The sequence below is a fragment of the Symsagittifera roscoffensis genome, chromosome 5, assembly GCF_963678635.1.
Source record: "Symsagittifera roscoffensis chromosome 5, txSymRosc1.1, whole genome shotgun sequence".
In the NCBI taxonomy this organism is placed as follows: domain Eukaryota; kingdom Metazoa; phylum Xenacoelomorpha; order Acoela; family Convolutidae; genus Symsagittifera; species Symsagittifera roscoffensis.
The window spans coordinates 63,330,996-63,348,502 of NC_087066.1; the positions used below are offsets into that span (position 1 = coordinate 63,330,996).

Here is a 17,507-nt window from a genome sequence, read left to right on the forward strand (position 1 = left end):
CTTCTGTCGCTCGGTTCCGACCACTATTACACAGATTGTGAATTCACCAGTATTCAACATGAACTGTTGTTTTCGAAAAACGCTTATAAAACAAAACCGAATGAATGAAAGTACAAGGAAAAGTTTCGGAGTGAAAATAGGAAACAATATATCTTTAGGTCTTGTTAATTTCGAAGGATTCGAGTATTTGACTGCCCAATTTAGCAACCCATCGCCCTAACTCAATGAAACATAGAAGAGACAAAAATCGAGAGTACGAAAATTACAGACTTTTCAAAACACAGTGACAAAACATAACAAGGCTACTCGTATCAGGGCGAAGCCTTTCAAGTTCTATGAAGCAGTAATAACATGAAAAACTTAAACGTAATAAAGTAAAATCAAAATTAAAAAAAATTGAGATTTTTTGTGAAAACGTCCACCCAGAGGCCATATTAAGTAAAAAGTGATAAATTTTGCTCCTGTTAACAAATCAATTATGGCGTATAGGCTTCCTTGAACCAATTTGGAACGATTTGTAAGACGGATTAAATCTCGCTTACGCGTTAATAGCGCGAAATATATCGCGCGTTAATTGTACCAAATTAGCCACAATGGCAATACATAGAACCCATAACTTTACAAAAAATGATCACAGGTGAATTATCTTTTCAAATTTAAGCTCAGCATAACATTTTTTTTTGAATGATATAAAAAATACTCATCAAAAATGGCTAGTTAAAAAGTCAAATTTTGTCTGAAGAAAAAAAACCCACCCGAGCACAAATATTCCGTTACTTTCACAACGAAAGTCGGAACAAAATTGTATTACAGCAACTAACATTCTAATTTCTTGATCATTGATAGATTTCAAATAGGTTTGGGCTCATATATCAAAGGTGGGGGGGGGGGCATTCATCAGTGCGGATGTACAAGAGTGCCGGATGTACAAGTGTGCCGGAAATTACTGACGCTAATTATCGAAGAAAATCACTCCAATTTCGGGGCCAAAATGTCTGCAACTGCAAACTAAACAATTATTTTGGCACCAAAGCGTCTAAATTGCAAATTTTCTGTCTCAAAATATAAGTGTCATTTAAGATTGTAAACGTTCGCCGTTTAATTTTTGATTGCCTCACTTAATATTTGTTCATATTTTTGCACTGTTGAACAAAGTTTTCATTTTCGGCATTGTTGAACTAATTTTTTTCGGCACTGTTGTACTTCGGCACTGTTGTACTGCACCATCAAAAGCAATGATTAAGGCAAACATTTAAATGATTACAATAAATAAGCCAAGATCGAATGATTTATGTATTGATGCTACAATCTTGAATGTTGCTTTGAAATTGAATTTCAAGTTTTTTGTAGAAATTTTCAATAGCAGTTTTTGCATACGCTACATATAAAAGCATTTAAAATCTTAAATTTATGGTTCCGATAAAGTTCAAATGGCTGAGTCAAGTTTGTTGGTTTAAGTCTAGAAGAAGCTACAAGACCGCTTTATTTTGTCGTTTTTTTTTTTTCATCAAAGCTGGAGAAAAATCAAATTTCCAACATGTGCAACACAAAAAATGAAAGCTGTTTTTTTTCCAATCTATTGAAAAGTAAGCAATTTCTATAATAAGATTTGGATTAGAAAAAGACTGATTAACGCAATTTTACTTCTAATTGATAGAATGCTCAAGACAACTGTTAACTGTTCTCTTTTTGCCGCTCGATATTCTCGATATTTCTGAAACAGATAACTGTAGTCGGGATTTTTTCATAGTGTGCCCTTTATATAAATAAGCCAATTTTTTAAAATACTGTCATAAATGAAAAATTAAAAACAAGTAGAGGTGTGATTTTAAAAAATGAAATTTAAGAGAACAGTCGTCACCCGTTTCCTCCTAATCTTGCTAAAAAAACAAAATCAATAATCATGAAGCTTCAGATGTGACTTGAGTGAAGTCAACGGCTTGCATGATGGCAGATAGGAAGGCGGAATCTGTAATTATGTATTGTGGTTTCAAACTAGCGAATACTTTATTGCTTTAAAAGGTGCCAACGGTGGTGTTTTCAAATGCCTAATTTAAAAACTTTGTAATCTTCCGAATATGGATCACTGATTTTTTCAGACGACAATCAAATTTTGAAAGTTAATAATAAAAAGATCGAATTGAGCAAAATTATTTACCCGAACCCCGCATTTGATCCGTAGATTTTTCAAAAAATTTGGGGAAATTATTTCAAAAAATCAACATAAAATATTGTTTTTGTATGGCATGAAAAAAAATACAAGTTTTTTTTTTGCAATAATATGACACAAAAACAAATCTGCTTCCCGATAAACATACATCAGATTCTAACCATGCTCTTGCCGACTGTATCTTTTTTTTTGTAAATGTCACTCTCCTCTTTAGCCAGCTCAATTTTCCATTTTTTAAAAAGTTTTAAATGTCGTCCGTTACTTTACATACTGTAGACGTATTCATTTTGTTTAATTAGTTTCAGTTACCAACAAAAGTGTAAATTTCAAACTGGACATTGGTGTAGATTTCAAACTGGAAGAATATTTCAAAATGGGCAAAATTCTAGATTTCGAAATTGGAGCCTCCTTTCCCTTGTTACCATTTTTCTATCCTCAATCAAAAATGAAATTAAGATATCAATATTGCAACAAACTAAAACCTTGGTTTATGGAAGTCACACACTATTTTTTAAACCACTTTTTTATCTAAGAATAAAATGGCGAACGAAAAGGTTCTCACACTTGAAACAGAGCAATTATTATCTTGCTTTATAAAAATTACAAACCATTTTTAGAAGCAATTTATTGGTGGTAGGTTACGCTCATCCGATCATGAAGAATTCAAGACATACACTATAGAAAAGTTAAGAGCTTCCAGTCTTTTTGTTCCGACCACTATTACACAGATTCGTTCTCCGCCTTCAGTGGTAACTGAGATTTTCCAGAGAAGCTTCTATATTCTCACCAAAATTAAGAAAAATTCAGTGTATATATTTTTTTGCTGTTCAGAATATATTTCTGAAAAGAATGGATAAATGGATAAAGAAATGTTTGGGAGCGAAAATTTTTTTGAGAAATTCAGAATTCGTTGATTTCAATATATAATTACAGTTCAATATAACTACCCATCATCCTTATTTTTTTTAAAAAAGGCGGAAAAAGTTTTCTAGTGTGCAAATGTTACAAGAATTTTTTTCTTGAACTTGTTTTTTAACCAAAAAAATTTTTTTTTGGGTAGAAAAATGGATTTAACAAATGCTTGAAATTGCTTAGCTTCACTTTTGAGAAATAAAACTACACTTTTGGTACTCTTAATATGGATAAGTGAACATCGAGTGAGTAACTCAAAAGTATATCACGCTAAAAACTAGTGTAAAAACGGAAGTTTGCGAAAACTCAAAATAGAGAAAACTATCTAAAATTTGTTAAATTCGAATCATGGTCAAAATAGTTTTAGTATTGACCTCATAGAATGTCAATAATAAAGCCTTTTTGACTTTGAGATTCTGAATTTGAGATATATTTTTTTCTGTATTGAGTTTTCCACAAACTTCTATTTTCACTCTAGTAAGTGGGATTATTTTTTAGGTTGCTCACACTATGTTCATCAATGTTATTGTAGCGAAATTGTTCAGGTGCTTTGAAGTATAAAACGCCAAAAAGCGGGTTGGTTGGAAAAAAATTATTTTTTAAAATTTGAAGTCAACCTCACTGAAGTCTCATCTTTTAGCTGGCAATGTACACTTGTATACTATCCTCACAATTGTATACACAATAAAAAAGCCATACCAAGATTGACGAAAACTTCAAATTATACGTTGCTTTTCTACTGTACTTTTTTCTACAATTTCACTTGTACAGAAAATTGTAAGGAAAGCAGTTTTTGTTACAAAAAAAAGCTTGTATGAATGTCACTGCTCCATAAAAAAAATTAGAAAAATTGTTTGAGTTCTACTTGAATTTTTAAGTTTTGTTTTTTCTCATGCAACAAATTCAGTCGTACAATAGTTTCGTGACAAGCATTTTTCAATACACTTGATGTATGAATTTGTAGGACAAGCTGTTGTTCTGAAAAAATTGTACCCAGGTTTAGTTATATTTCATAAAAGATGAACACCTTAGCTGCGTTGTGACATGACTTGCGAGAAAGGGATCAATTCTGACTTTGTAAATAATTAGTTTCAGGGATGGTAATTTATGTGATCTGCTCAATTGAACCCAAATTTTCAATTTGACGTAATGAAATTTAAAACCTTCAATTTTCAAGTTTTATTTGACGTAATGAAAGAGGATGAAGTTTTTATTCTTGTTATAGGCGCGTAGCAAACAAGCGAGTAGGCCCAGAGCATTTTTCAACTTTCCTGCATAACTTTCAATTTTTGCATGAATGAAAATTTTCCATCTAATTAAATATATATACGAAAACTTTTATATCGAATATTTGATGAAAAAGCCAAAGAGCTAGAAAAATTGGGTATTTGAGATCTACCGTTTATAGCATTTCTTCAACTGAATAAAAGATCAATAATATGAAAAGCTATATAAAAATAAAATTTGTGCAAAAATAATAACGAGAAGCCTAAAAAAACTTAGAAATTTGGATTTTTTCTCAAGAGTCAATTCAAATAATTCATTTATCAGCAAATGAGTCAGAAGCAACTGAGAAACTGAGATTTGCCCTTAATTAAAATAAAAATTGATTTAAATGAAAAATTAACAATAAAAAGTTTGAACGGTCTAAACAACAAGCTTTCTAAAAACTTTACATAGAACAAGCAAATTAAAAATTCTTTGTATTGGATTTCTTGAAAATTCAAAATTTTTCGCTTAATTTTTTAAACAGGCAAAAAAATTGCTTATTATAACGTCTTTTTTAGTTAGTTTCAGTTTCGTTTTGATCATTATAAGCCTCCTCGCTAGCTTCAATTGCTCGAATCTAAACCCAAAAGCAAAACTTTAAACCGGTTTTTCTCCAAATTGCTGAAATTTTAGGGGAAATTTTTAAGATAGTGCAAATCACAACGGTAAGTGATTTGATTTGAGTTATCACTTCACCCCTTCAGCTAAATGTTTATGATTGCTGAGTTGACGTGGAAAACAAAGAGAAGAAAAAAGTTAAACAAGTCCAAATACAAAGCTCATCGGAACGAAAATAGATTTTCTTCTTTTTACTGAACAAAATCATTTTGGAAGATCAATTGGAACAATCAAGAAATCTCGTTCGTTATTAAGAGCTTTCTGTCAATTCGTTCCGACCACTAATACACCGGTTGCCCTATGATTTGCCCGATACACCGGTTGCCCTATGAAAGTGAAAGTGGATAATTTAACTAGTTTGAGAAACAGGCTTCTAAAAAATTTATATACAAAAAACGCAAAAAAAAAAAAATTTATTAATGATTTTTTGCAAGCTCAAGAATTGTGCTGTTCAGCTTGAGTACCATAGTAACAAGAGTAGCCGATTGCTGTGCAATTTCCAACCAGAATTACTTCAAAGTAAAACGCGTGTTTTTTTTCCTCAGTCAGTTTAAAATGAGTCTCTTTGTTGCAAAGCCATGTGCAAATAAACTCAACGTTTCCCAAACATTAATTAAAAAAACTTAAACAAAGGGCAATGTTTTGTACAAAACGCATATTGTTTAAAAAGTTTAAAAAATTTTTTTCTTTTGTTTTTTGATTTAGGTTTTTGAATTATAGAGCTGTTATGTGTCATGGCCCAACTGCAAGTTACTTGCTCGTTTTACTCGCACCAAGTAAACTGAAATATTTGAACCAAGTTTTTGACATCAATTAACTGTGAAGGAATTGCAATAAACTAAGGATTTAAAAGTTTTTATATAATAAATCAGCCCACCAATTCTGGTGAATCTTGTATTAACTAACTTTTCGCAAAAAAATAGGAAAAATAACTTAATTACAACCGAAGACGAAAATTGTCACAGCTTAGTAGAAATTATGAAGTTTTCTATCAAACCGTGACGTTTTTGTTGCATAGAGTGGTGAAAAAAACTCACCGTAATCAACCACAGCACTCTTTGAAAAAATAAAAACCGAAATATAAAAAAGTATTTTTTTGTTTTTGTTGTTTTTGAAAAAATCCAAAAATGAATTTTTGATTGCCAATAACCTAAATGATGCTTCAAAACTAGCATTTAGAAACTAAACTAAGTTTCTCACGGCTCAATTTAAAGCACGTTCCTATTAAAGCTTCTCGCTCACTTTACTTGTTCGAATTTAAACTAAAACGCAAAAACATTTTTTTCGACCCGTAGAAAACGTTTTGAAACTTTTTTTATTAGGCGTTTCATAAGATTTATCACTCGACCCATTTTGAATATTAAGTCGTTGTATCTGATTTTGCGTGGAAAAAATTAGTAAAACTACTAAAAAAACAAAAAGGCACCCGAAGATAAAGTTCCCACCTTTTTAACTGATCGGAACAATTACTCGTGCGCCTTTTAAAGTGATCGCGATTCAAGTGACTCAAAAATTATCGACCGATAAACCGAATCATTAATCAAGTGAATCAATAATTATCAGCCTAATTATTCATACAGATACACCGAATCATTATACGGTTATTTATGACAGAAAGTGCACCACTATAGATTTTTAAAACGTTTCAACAGAATTGGAAAACGACGGTGATGTCTTATTTAAAAACACAATTCGAAAAGATTGTTGAAGGGGTTTTTAACAATTCTATCCTGAGACAACATCCCATTAGCTTAGATCAATTGTTGTCAACTTGATGATGTTTTTTTCAAAGAGAATGTGGCAATAAATGTTCCAGCTTAAGTTTTTCAACTTGACATAATTTTCAATTGCCGGAAAAACGGATTTTGATCTGTTATAACTTTTGCATCACCTGAGACATGCAACGCATTACATTTTGACAATTTAGAAAATTCTCCACAGGGCTCGCAGCAATTGGAACAAGAAGAAAAACATTTAATCGAAAATCTTTACTAGGTGTATTTAAAAGTAGATTGCAATTTCTAACATAAGTCGCATTTATCCCCTGATATGAGCCACGTGATTGCGATTTCAAAAGATTTTAATTTTTGCTTCCATTGAAGTAAAGCCCGGAGACCAAAAGTCGCTTCGAACTTTTCTTATAAGAAGCTCAGTAGTGAGCGCCAAAATTTTTTCAAAAAATGCCTAACAACGTCTTGTGGTGCAGACAATTTGATCCAAAGAGGGTCTTCATAGTGATTTTGAAGAGCTCAGAAAATCAAGTTGGTCGACTTGAAAAAAGGGCCGATTAAAAACTGTCTCCTCGAAAAAATCTTAGATCCACCCCTGAAAAAATTTACAAACTCTTATAAAATTAGGCTCGAAACATTTTTCAAAGGCTTTTACAAAGAAAAACAAACATTTCGATAAATTTTATAAGCAAACAAGTTGATGCTTCGCATCCACTTGCTCATCTACTGGCCGCTCATTTTAAGACTTTGAAAAAGTATCTGATTTAAGGCACCCACTGACTAGAGTCATGGAACATATAAAATCAAGTTTAACTTATGACTGAGCAAATGAACGAAAAGTTTCTGCGTAATTTGTCAGCACATATACATTATGCAGGTTGAAAAATCTAAAATGGCTTTGGAATTAATGTACAAAAATTTTGTTGATAGGAAAAGAACTGATTTTCTGAGCTCTCTCAAATCAGTATAAAGACCCCATTTCGACCACATTTTCTGCGCCGCTGGCAAAATTTTGAGAAAACAGGCCAAAAAGCGTTTTAAGCAAACTTTTGGAAATCGTTGACCAAAAAATAGTATATATTGGCGCCGAAGACGCCTTTAGAGAAATGTTTAGGGTCCGTCACCAAAAATAGATATCTCAAAATAGAACAAAAGGATGACCCTTTGGGTCGGCAGGGGGTCGAATTCCTGAGAAATAAAAGCGTCCACCCCCCCCCCCCCCCCAAAAAAAAATCCGCTGGTATATATTTATAAATTTTTCCGCGTGGTATGAAGAAACAAAAAGTAGATGACTAGATGACATAAATCTAACCAAAAATCTATCGATTTCCGTGGTTTGACATTTTCAATCCTTTCTTCTGAAAAGCTTCTTTTTAAAAAAAAATTGTTGAGATGCATGAGATCACGATGTGTGTGCAAGCTCGAATTGATATGTCATGATAATTGACAAGTCCTGACAAATCTAATCCTGAAATCCTACTTTTGCTATCCACGAAAGGAGTTTGTTCACTCAAAACTAAATTGAATTAAAGTAAAATTAAGTTACATAATTCTCGGTCATAGCAATTTTGGGAATCTTGAATACAAATAAATCATATTAGCTGAGCCCCCGAAGTGAACAGACTGCTGTAATTTTGAGCTTTAACGAAGAATATCACCCTCAAAAACAAGTGGAACTTACAATACCCTGTTATACAGATTTTCGTAACAGCTAGCTAGGTAAATTTAGCTAGATTTCGACCGCTGATTTTTCGATTATTGCATCAACTTTTTTTAAAATACTTAATATTTATTATGTTGTTTTTTTTCGCAAAAATATTTTTTCAGCTGACTAAATTGCGAAGGTAGAGGTGGAAGGCCTACTTTTCATGGAACATCCTTACAACTTTTTGGCACTAAAAACGGATTTTCTTGGTTGAAAAAAATCTCAAAAATGGCTCTTTTGACACGTTTAATAAAAAAAAGGCGCTGAAATCTTTCAGGAAAACTCTTAAAATCTGTGGTCGATTTAAAAGATAAATATATTGTACCAGTTAGCTTCATAAATTCATAAAAACGTACAGTAATTCAATGATGAACCTTTCTTAAAGGTTTTTTGTCACAGCACATGTTTGACAAAAATTCCCCTTTTCCCCTTTGACAAAACATGTTTTTTTTCCGCTGAATTCGCCTGAAAATGCGCCAAACAAAACTTTTTTGTTGAGGTCTTCCAAAAATTCCCGCAAAATCTGACTGTTTTTTTCTTCAATACTAATTTGGAATACTAATATATTCAACCTAAAATATTGAGAACAAAAGCTTCAAACCTTTTCTGATAAACCTTTTTTGATAGCATTTTTCTTTGTAAAGCTTTGCATGAGTATTCTAGTTGTCCCGACTTTCGTAACGAAAGTACCGGAATGTTTGCGCTCGCGTAGGGTTTTTTTCTTCGGCTAAATTTCGACTTTTAACTAGCTATTTTTGACCAATTTTTTTGGATCATTTTTTGTAAAGTTAAGGGGGTTTAAAGTTTGCTTTTTTTTTGCCAACTTGGGACATTTAACGCGCGAGATATTTAGCGCGGTTAACGCGTAAGCGTGGTTTAATCCGTCTTAGAAATCATTCCAAATTGGTTCAAGGAAGCTTATATGCCATAGTTGATTTGTTAATAGGAGCAAAATTTATCACTTTGTAATTAATATGACGTGGGGGGATGTTTTCAGCATTTTTGTGATTTTTTTTGCAAACAACTATTGTTATGGGCTACAGCTGTTCGGTTTCCCAAAAGGATAATTTTTGAAAGTTTTTGTAATATTCAAAAATTATCCTTTTGGGAATGTTTTAGTTATTTGTTACTTGATTTTGAACGTAGCAAAATTATCAACAAAAATTGGTCTTGTTGCGGACAACAAAAACTTAGAGTGCTTTGTTGTGGAAGCTATAAAGAGTTTGTAAAAGCCTTTTAGGGCTCCTAATGAAGACAGGCAGTTCCATTGATGAAATAAGATTTGTTTTATATATAAATCCAGATGCCAATAAAAAGGCGAAAAATTCAAGCTGGCTGGACTTCCGTCGCAAAACTTAATAGTCGAGTTGAACTCTTTTTTCTCCCCCCCCCCAAAACCTGCAACTTTTTACTAGTCAATTTACTGTTCACATTGTCCAATTGTTATGAAAATTGACATGCGGACTGATTAGGCTTGGCCAAACAAGATATTTGGTCTTCATAAAAAACTTTTTTAAATCACTCGTTACACCATAAAATTGATGGCCATGTGAGGTGGGGAAAAAAGAAGAAGAGCCTCGAAATGTATTTGGTGTTACAAAAACTTTCAAAAATTATCCTTTTGGGAAACCGAACAGCTGTAGCCCATAACAATAGTTGTTTGCAAAAAAAATCACAAAAGACCTTCGCAATGCATAAATTGAAGTGAATTTTTTGAAACGCATAAATTAAAGCTTTAATAACTAAAACTAAAAATAGGTTTTGAGATGTTTACGACGCCCATTTGTAGCCGCCCAACCATAAAGTTTTTCTCTAATACCCTCCGGCACCAGTATATACTAACTTTGAGGGGCGGATTCATGCCAAAAAAAGTTATTTGTTGGTTAAAATCTTCGTAGCATGGCTATTTTGTTGTTGCTGATGCACATCAAAAATCTGCATAAAAGATAGACAAGACAGCTCGTATCAGGGCAAAACCTTAATGTTCCGACTGCCTTTTAAGGTCTATGGAGCAGTAAAAACGTGAAAAAAATCGTGAAAAAATTTATTATAAGAAAATAAAATGATTTTTTTTAATTTCAGATTTTTTGTAAAAAATCATCCCCCTACATGCCATACAAAGAACAAAGTGATAAATTTCGCTCCTAGTAACAAATCAATATTGTCAAATAAGCATCCTTGAACCAATTTAGAGCGATTTCTAAGACGGTGTAAATCTCCCTCCGCTTACGCGTTAATAGCGCGAAATATATCGCGGGTTATTGTCCCAAATTGGCCAAAACTGCAATTTTTAAAACCCCCATAACTTTACGAAAAATGGTCACAGAAGAAATATCATTTCAAATTTAATCTCAGTACATTAATAGCTTTCGAATAATTTTTTAAAAATCCGTCAAAAATGGCTAGTTAAAAGGTCGAAATTTGTCTGAAGAAAAAAACCCACCCCGAGCACAAATATTCCGTTGCTTTCGTTACGAAAGTCAGAACAATAAGCAATTCATCTAGTCAACTTTCTTCTATGTGCCCAATGTTTGCTTATCAAAAGTTGGCTGGCTTCACAAAAAAAATTTTGGCTGGCAAAAAAATCACATTGATGACTGAAAGTTTTGGTTTGCGATTTTATAGCTTGGAACAAGCCATAGGGCAACAAGCGGACTGGAGATTCAGCGGAAAAAAATTAGCCAATTTTCAATTGTTTCAGGTGATTAGAAAGACTTTGTTAACTATAATTTGAGTAAACTGAACAACTGCAGCCCATATTAGTTGCTGTTAGTGCTTTTTTTGAAATGCATGAATTAAAAGTTAATGGGTTTTGAGATGTTTAGGACAATTTTTTGCCAACCAGTACAAAAGTTTTTCTCAAATATCATCAGGCATCAACAAACCCCAATTTTGAGGGGAAAGGTGGCGCCAAAAAAAGATCTGTTGATTAAAATTTTTTGGAAAAGGGCAAAATAGGATCTTCTGGGCATTTCATGAGAACTCAGAAGTTATTTAGGTTTCCTAGAATTCCCTCGAGAAAACCCTAGACTTGCAGCTCCATCACTATTATCAACGTTATTCATTCATTCCTCGTCATAAGTGATATTCACGAAAAAAATACATGCCGCTAAAACGAAACGTGAAAAGCAAACCGAAAATAGACGTGTATTTTTCTGAAATTACTCAACTATCTTTTTACTTAATCAAACGCGATCATTTATGAATTGTAGTAAGCTCAACCCTTCGTTACTAAACTGATCTATAGGGATTTGTAGCCATAATGCTTTTTCTTCGTGTGCACTTGGAATCTGTTACGCCTGGCTTTGTCTTTGGCGCGATCACTTATATCCGTTTATTTTCTTACTGGCGCCATTAGGCGGTTAATTTGCGCAAATGCCGTTTTGATTGAAAAACAAAACGAATTGCAATGTCCGGAAAATCAAAGAACTGCTGTTAAAAACGACAACTGTTATCATGAGAAATTTGAAAAACTAGTACAACAAGGACAAAACTAATTGTTGCAGTTACTTTTTCAGATTTTTAGATTAAAGTGACTGGTTTATGAGAAAAAAGTCGCCATTATCAAAAAGCAGTTAATTTTATAATGTCTGGTCGTCTCAAAAGCCCGTCGTTTCATCTACCTTGACTACAAAGAGTAATTCAAAAAACCTCGTAGTTCAACGACCCAATGTTTTGATGTAGGAAAATCCTGCCAAGGTAACCATGCAAGATTGTGCAAGATTTCCAACTTGCTTGCTCGGGACATCCGTGATATCTGGAAACTAAAAATTATTCGATGCCAGATATTCGATGACAGGTTAGCAGTTAACCGTCATCTTTACAACGTTTTTCAAGGAACTTTGTAAGCTTAACCACAATTTTGGAAAGGAAAATCTTTATAAACCAAAATTTAGGCGAGGAAAATGTGGAAAAAAGGGCCGGATAAAAATTATAACAAATTTTAGAAGTCATCTATAAAACTCATATTTAATTCAATAAACTGAAGCATTAACAAAACAATTGAATCTTACAAAATCAAAGCAATGATCGAAGAAATAACTGAGTAAAAGTTTTAATGTTTCATGACTGGAGATAACTCAAATACTTTTTTTGCAAGTGAAAAATCTTAAGCATTCTCAATGATTGCCAGTTTGATTTGTATTTGAGGCAATCAAAAAAAATATAATAATAAGAATCAAAAAGATCTCAAAAAATTGGCAAAAAATACATAAAAAACCTGAAGTTTTTCTATGATTTAAAGATAAGTTAAATTTTGCTATGTTTGACAACTTTTCAAGAACCTTCAAGATCTTGACAAAATTTTCAAGATGACTGGATGCGGGAATCATCTTAGTTCCAAAATCAACCTTAGAGTTGATTGCAAGCGTGGCGTTATCACAAAACATTTAGCTTTGAATATTTTATACGCTAAAGCATGGCTGTTTTGTTGCTGATCCATTTTAGAAATTTGCATAACAGTTACATGCGCAATTCATTTAACCAAAACTCTCCTATTTGCCAAATTTTTGCTAATCGAAAGTTCGGCTGGGTAAAAATCAGAGAAATCACAGTGATGATTAAAAAAGTTTGCTTGTGATTTCTTTCAGCTCTGTACAAATAAACAAGTTTAGGGTAACAAGCCGACTGGAGTTCAAACGGATTGAATTTTAGCTGAACTTTACTTTTTTCGGGTGCTTAAAAATCTTTCTATCTATTATTTCAACAAATTGAGCAAATGTAGCCCTTAACAATGGCTGCTTGAAAAGATATAATTTAAAAATGCATTAAAAGCATTTTTTGAAATACAATCGCAACGCATTTAAAACATTTTTTGAAATACAATCTCAATGCATTTTGACTTTTGCAATGCATTAAAAGCATTTTTTGAAATACATACCCAAATTTTCCGCTTTTACACTTGAAATCTTATCGGCTTGCTATCCAAAACCCAAACAGTGATTTCCGACATCCGAACGTTGGAAATAAAGGACTTTCAACCTTCGAAGGTAAAAAAATTGGAGTTAGTGGATTTGTTTTTAGCTGTCGTACTGTCCATTTTTGAAATTTTTGTTTGAATCTAAAAATGTTGGAATCCAAACATAGTGGAGTCACTTGGCATGGTGATAAGGCGTTTACTTTGAGATTGTCAAATCGAGTAATTGATGCCTTGAAACGGCAATGATAGAGTGTGAGGACGAGCTCTCACCTGACATCTAGCTTCAGGTCTACCACAGCCTGACCAATTACGGCTGGAATAGTGGTACCACATGAAAATTCAAGGCGCAAAAACTCTCTTGATTAGCAAAAAAAAAGAGTTTGCTCAACAAAATAATTCAATCTGAATATGGAGAAGTAAGAGAAACTGACTTAGCTTAGGCAGGCTGGATAGCCTTTCATTGATTCTTTGCGAATTGCAGAAATCACAATTATCATTGATTACATCAAGTATTTTCATTCATTTTTCTCACCATTTTTATGAATCAATTTAATAACTTCAAAACAGTCACTACCTTTCCGACTTATTAACCTTGAAAACTGCTCCCCCCCACTTTTGATGAGAAATGAATAAAACCTAAACATGAAAATAGATATTTTTTAAAGCAATCTATTGGAGTCTTTGTTAAGTTCTTTTAAGGAATCTTTTTTGAGAACTCACTCGCGTAAAAATACATCCAGTACATCACAAACAAGACGATTCCCTTCAAAAATTTACCAAAACTAAAAATGCCATCTTATCACCAGAATCTGAGTCAATTCAATACGTGGGTTTCGTAGTATGCAGCGAAATGATTAGAAAAAAGGTGTGTTGAAAATAGTCTTTAGGGCAGAACACACTATTTTGACGGACCATTATACTACGAAATTGTTTTTTTTTGTTACTATATTTCGACAAATTTTTTTTTCAAAAAGTTAGTATTGTAGCTTTTTGAAATAGTGTTGACGGCTTATTTGGACCAACAGAAGAGTAATTCTTTTTTAAATTCGGAAAGCGTTTGAGTGCAGAATAATTCGCGGCTGACCCGTTGGTCAAGTAAAATTGGAAATATAGTGTGCTTTAATAATTTACAAATGGGTGCCAGTTTTCTAATTTTCATATTCCACAACTTTAAAAAAACTGATCGCAAGTAAAGTATGTTTTATCAAGTGCATTGTTCAAATTGCATCAAGCTTGTAATGGAATTTGCGCATCCAGCGGCGAATTTTGGGAGGGGTGATGTCCTGGCACCAATTGGACTCCTTGACAACTAAAAGGGTCCGATGGTACGATATCCATTTTTCGTAGACAAACAATATACACGCCATTATAAACGCTAAATTCGAAGGGAACACGTGCTTGCAATTCGCTGTTGTTGGTCAAATCCTTCCAAAAAACGACGTAATAGGTCGTTTTTGGGTTTTCTTTGGGATCCGAGAAAATTAATTTTTCACGAGAGCTCGGAAAATTAATTTAATTGACCTTATAAAAAATCGAACATTAACTGATATTTTTGAGCTCCACCTTCGAGAAGATTTCTGGATGCGAGTACATAACTTCGATTACACTGAAACATATGAACTGTAGCGAGACACTACTCCAATTGTTTACTCATTTTATTATACACATGAGTTTTTCAGGCGAATTTTTTGAGCGTCAAAATATCACACTTTATCAGCCTCATATTTTCAACAGTTTGAGCTATAGTCTGACTACAACCGCAGGTTGCTGTGCAAGGAGCACAGAAAGTTCCGATCAAAGTGTGATTTAAAAAAAAAGAAAATCAAATTAAAGAAAAACTTGCAAAAAAGAAAGGACAAATTTTTTTAAAAAAACTTTACCAACTTGTCTAAGTTTTTATGATTTTTTCTCCAGAAAGTGATTGAATCAGGTGAATATTATAAGAAAAAGCAGTTCTATAATTAAAATAACGTTGAAATTGTTGTAGAATTAAACTTGGGAAGTCAGTTTTTTATCTAATTTCGTCTAATTTAGTCTGGAAAATGTAAAATATAATTTGCAGCAGTTTTTTTGACACTAAACGATTTTTTTAAATTTAGGTTTTTAATATCATACCACACTAAACACCGTGCAAGCTTTTCTTGAGGTAGTAAAATGGACTCTACGCCCTAGCTCCTTCCCACTCTTCAGAGGTGGACGGAACAATAACCTGAATAGTTCTTCATGATGCTGAGACTGTTTGAACATCTGATCAGAATCGCATAGAAAAATAATTCGAAAAAACTGTAAAAACGAAAAAGTGAGAAATGTTGATAAAATTTTGCGATAGAGGATTAAAAAAAAAGTTTGCGGAGTTATTCAAGAAGCCTCTCCCCCCCCCCCCCCTCAGGGATTCCACCCCCTGCCTACCCAAAGGGTCCCCCTTTGAATTGTTTTGAGATATCTATTTTTGGCTGACGGCCCTCTAAATTTTTCTAAGGGCGCCTTTGGCGCCAATAAATACTAATCTTGAGGGGGGAGCGCGCACCGAAAAAACGCGATTCTTTGGTCAAAAGTTTACAAAAAGTGCCTAAAAAAGTATTTTTTTGCCCGATTTTCAAAATTTTGCTTGAGGCGCAGAAAATTTGGCCAAACCAGGGTCTTTTTAGTACCTAAAATTGGTCGACCTAAAAAAATTTTGACAAAATTTTCAAAAGTTTTTTGAAGATGCGCCCTCCCCCTCGAGAAAACCCTAGATTTTGCCCCCTGGAGTTACTGATGACTTAGATGAATAACTAATCACTAACCGGTAATGATGCAATTTATTTTGTTAATTACATCATTTCATCCGATCAGACGTCTGAAACTGATATAACTTGTCTCAAAGCCGATCTCACTTCTTTCAAAGTTTTTTAATATTTGCCCTAATCTTTTGATGAATCTAATTTTTTTTTATTATGTGATGCTAAAACAAAATTGTTTTATGATTTAAATTTTAAGGAAGTTTTTATTTTGTTTTGTTATTTATGTTTAAAAAGAATTTGTAGACGCATAGAATTGTGATTCCAAACTAAATAATTTACTAATGGGTGAATGTTTAGTCAATTTTCAAATTTAACGAGCTTTTGACAATATTGAAATCAGTTGATCTAAGCCAGATTGCAATTACACATTTATGTTGTTCAAGAAGCCTTCGAAGGGTAAAAATGATTTCAAATATTAAAACAGAAAATTATCTCACCTGTGTTAGTGTATTTCGACTGGCATATTTGAATGACGAAACACGCTAGAATTGTAATGGTCAAAGTTAGAGTTTGCCAACAAAATTTACCCATTTTCACTTAAGATGGTGTTTTTTAGAACAAAAAAATGAAGTCAGAGAGTTCTTATTCAACTCAGCTTGTTTTGAAAGCACGAATAAATTAGAAACTCGAGCTGATATCAGAATGGTGCTTTTTGTACTATATGACTATTAAATGAAAAATCATGTCAAATGTAAGCCAAGCCCCCAAAAATGCTATTTTGAAAGATCTTATTGGTTATTTTGTCACCCTTACAAAATAGTTTTCTCCGTTGCGGATTGAGTGTTAAATATTACTAAATAAAAAACAGCAATTTTATTCGAGCTTTTTTCCTCATATGAAAGGATGAATTACCTCAAGCAGAATGTTTTTCCTAAAATCTGTATTTTGAGCTGCGAAAATATGTATTAACATATTGTCATCGCCTATAATTACAGCAAAGGTTAATGAAAAAATACTAAAATTCCACCGGAATAAAAGTTACCAAAGCAATGTTTTATGGTACCAACTCATTTCTTTTATCACCCAAGGGATTCAAAGAGTCGGGTATCGGTTTGGACAGTCTTCAAAAAAATTACAAAACTTGTGTTCATTCAAGAAATTAACGACCGTTCTCACCCCCAGAATAAGAGATTTTTCTGCACAATAATCATATTTTTATAGATTTTCGATTTGCCAAGATGCCAATTTTACATTACAAAAATTTGTTTCAAACCATTCTAAGAGCAACAAAAGCCAAATTGGAACGTCATTCAAAACGCATCCAAAACTTTGGTGATTTGAGACAATCATGATTCTAATTTGGAAGAATTAAGTTTTAGTTTGTTTTATTTAGTGTTTTATCTAGCAAGTTTTATTCAAAAATGATTACAGCTGGTATAAAAACTACTTTTTTGTGGGTAAA

The 17,507-nt window shown here is 32.8% G+C and overlaps 1 long non-coding RNA gene across 1 annotated transcript in view; it reads right to left on the bottom strand.

The window, feature by feature from the left end:
• Positions 1-16,881, bottom strand: part of LOC134846542 (uncharacterized) — a 70,059-nt gene extending 53,178 nt beyond the window's left edge. Inside the window, exon 1 of the long non-coding RNA XR_010162820.1 lies at positions 16,543-16,881. This is a non-coding gene — a long non-coding RNA (uncharacterized LOC134846542). The remainder of the gene's footprint in view (positions 1-16,542) is intronic.
• Between the last annotated feature and the right edge of the window lie 626 nt (positions 16,882-17,507).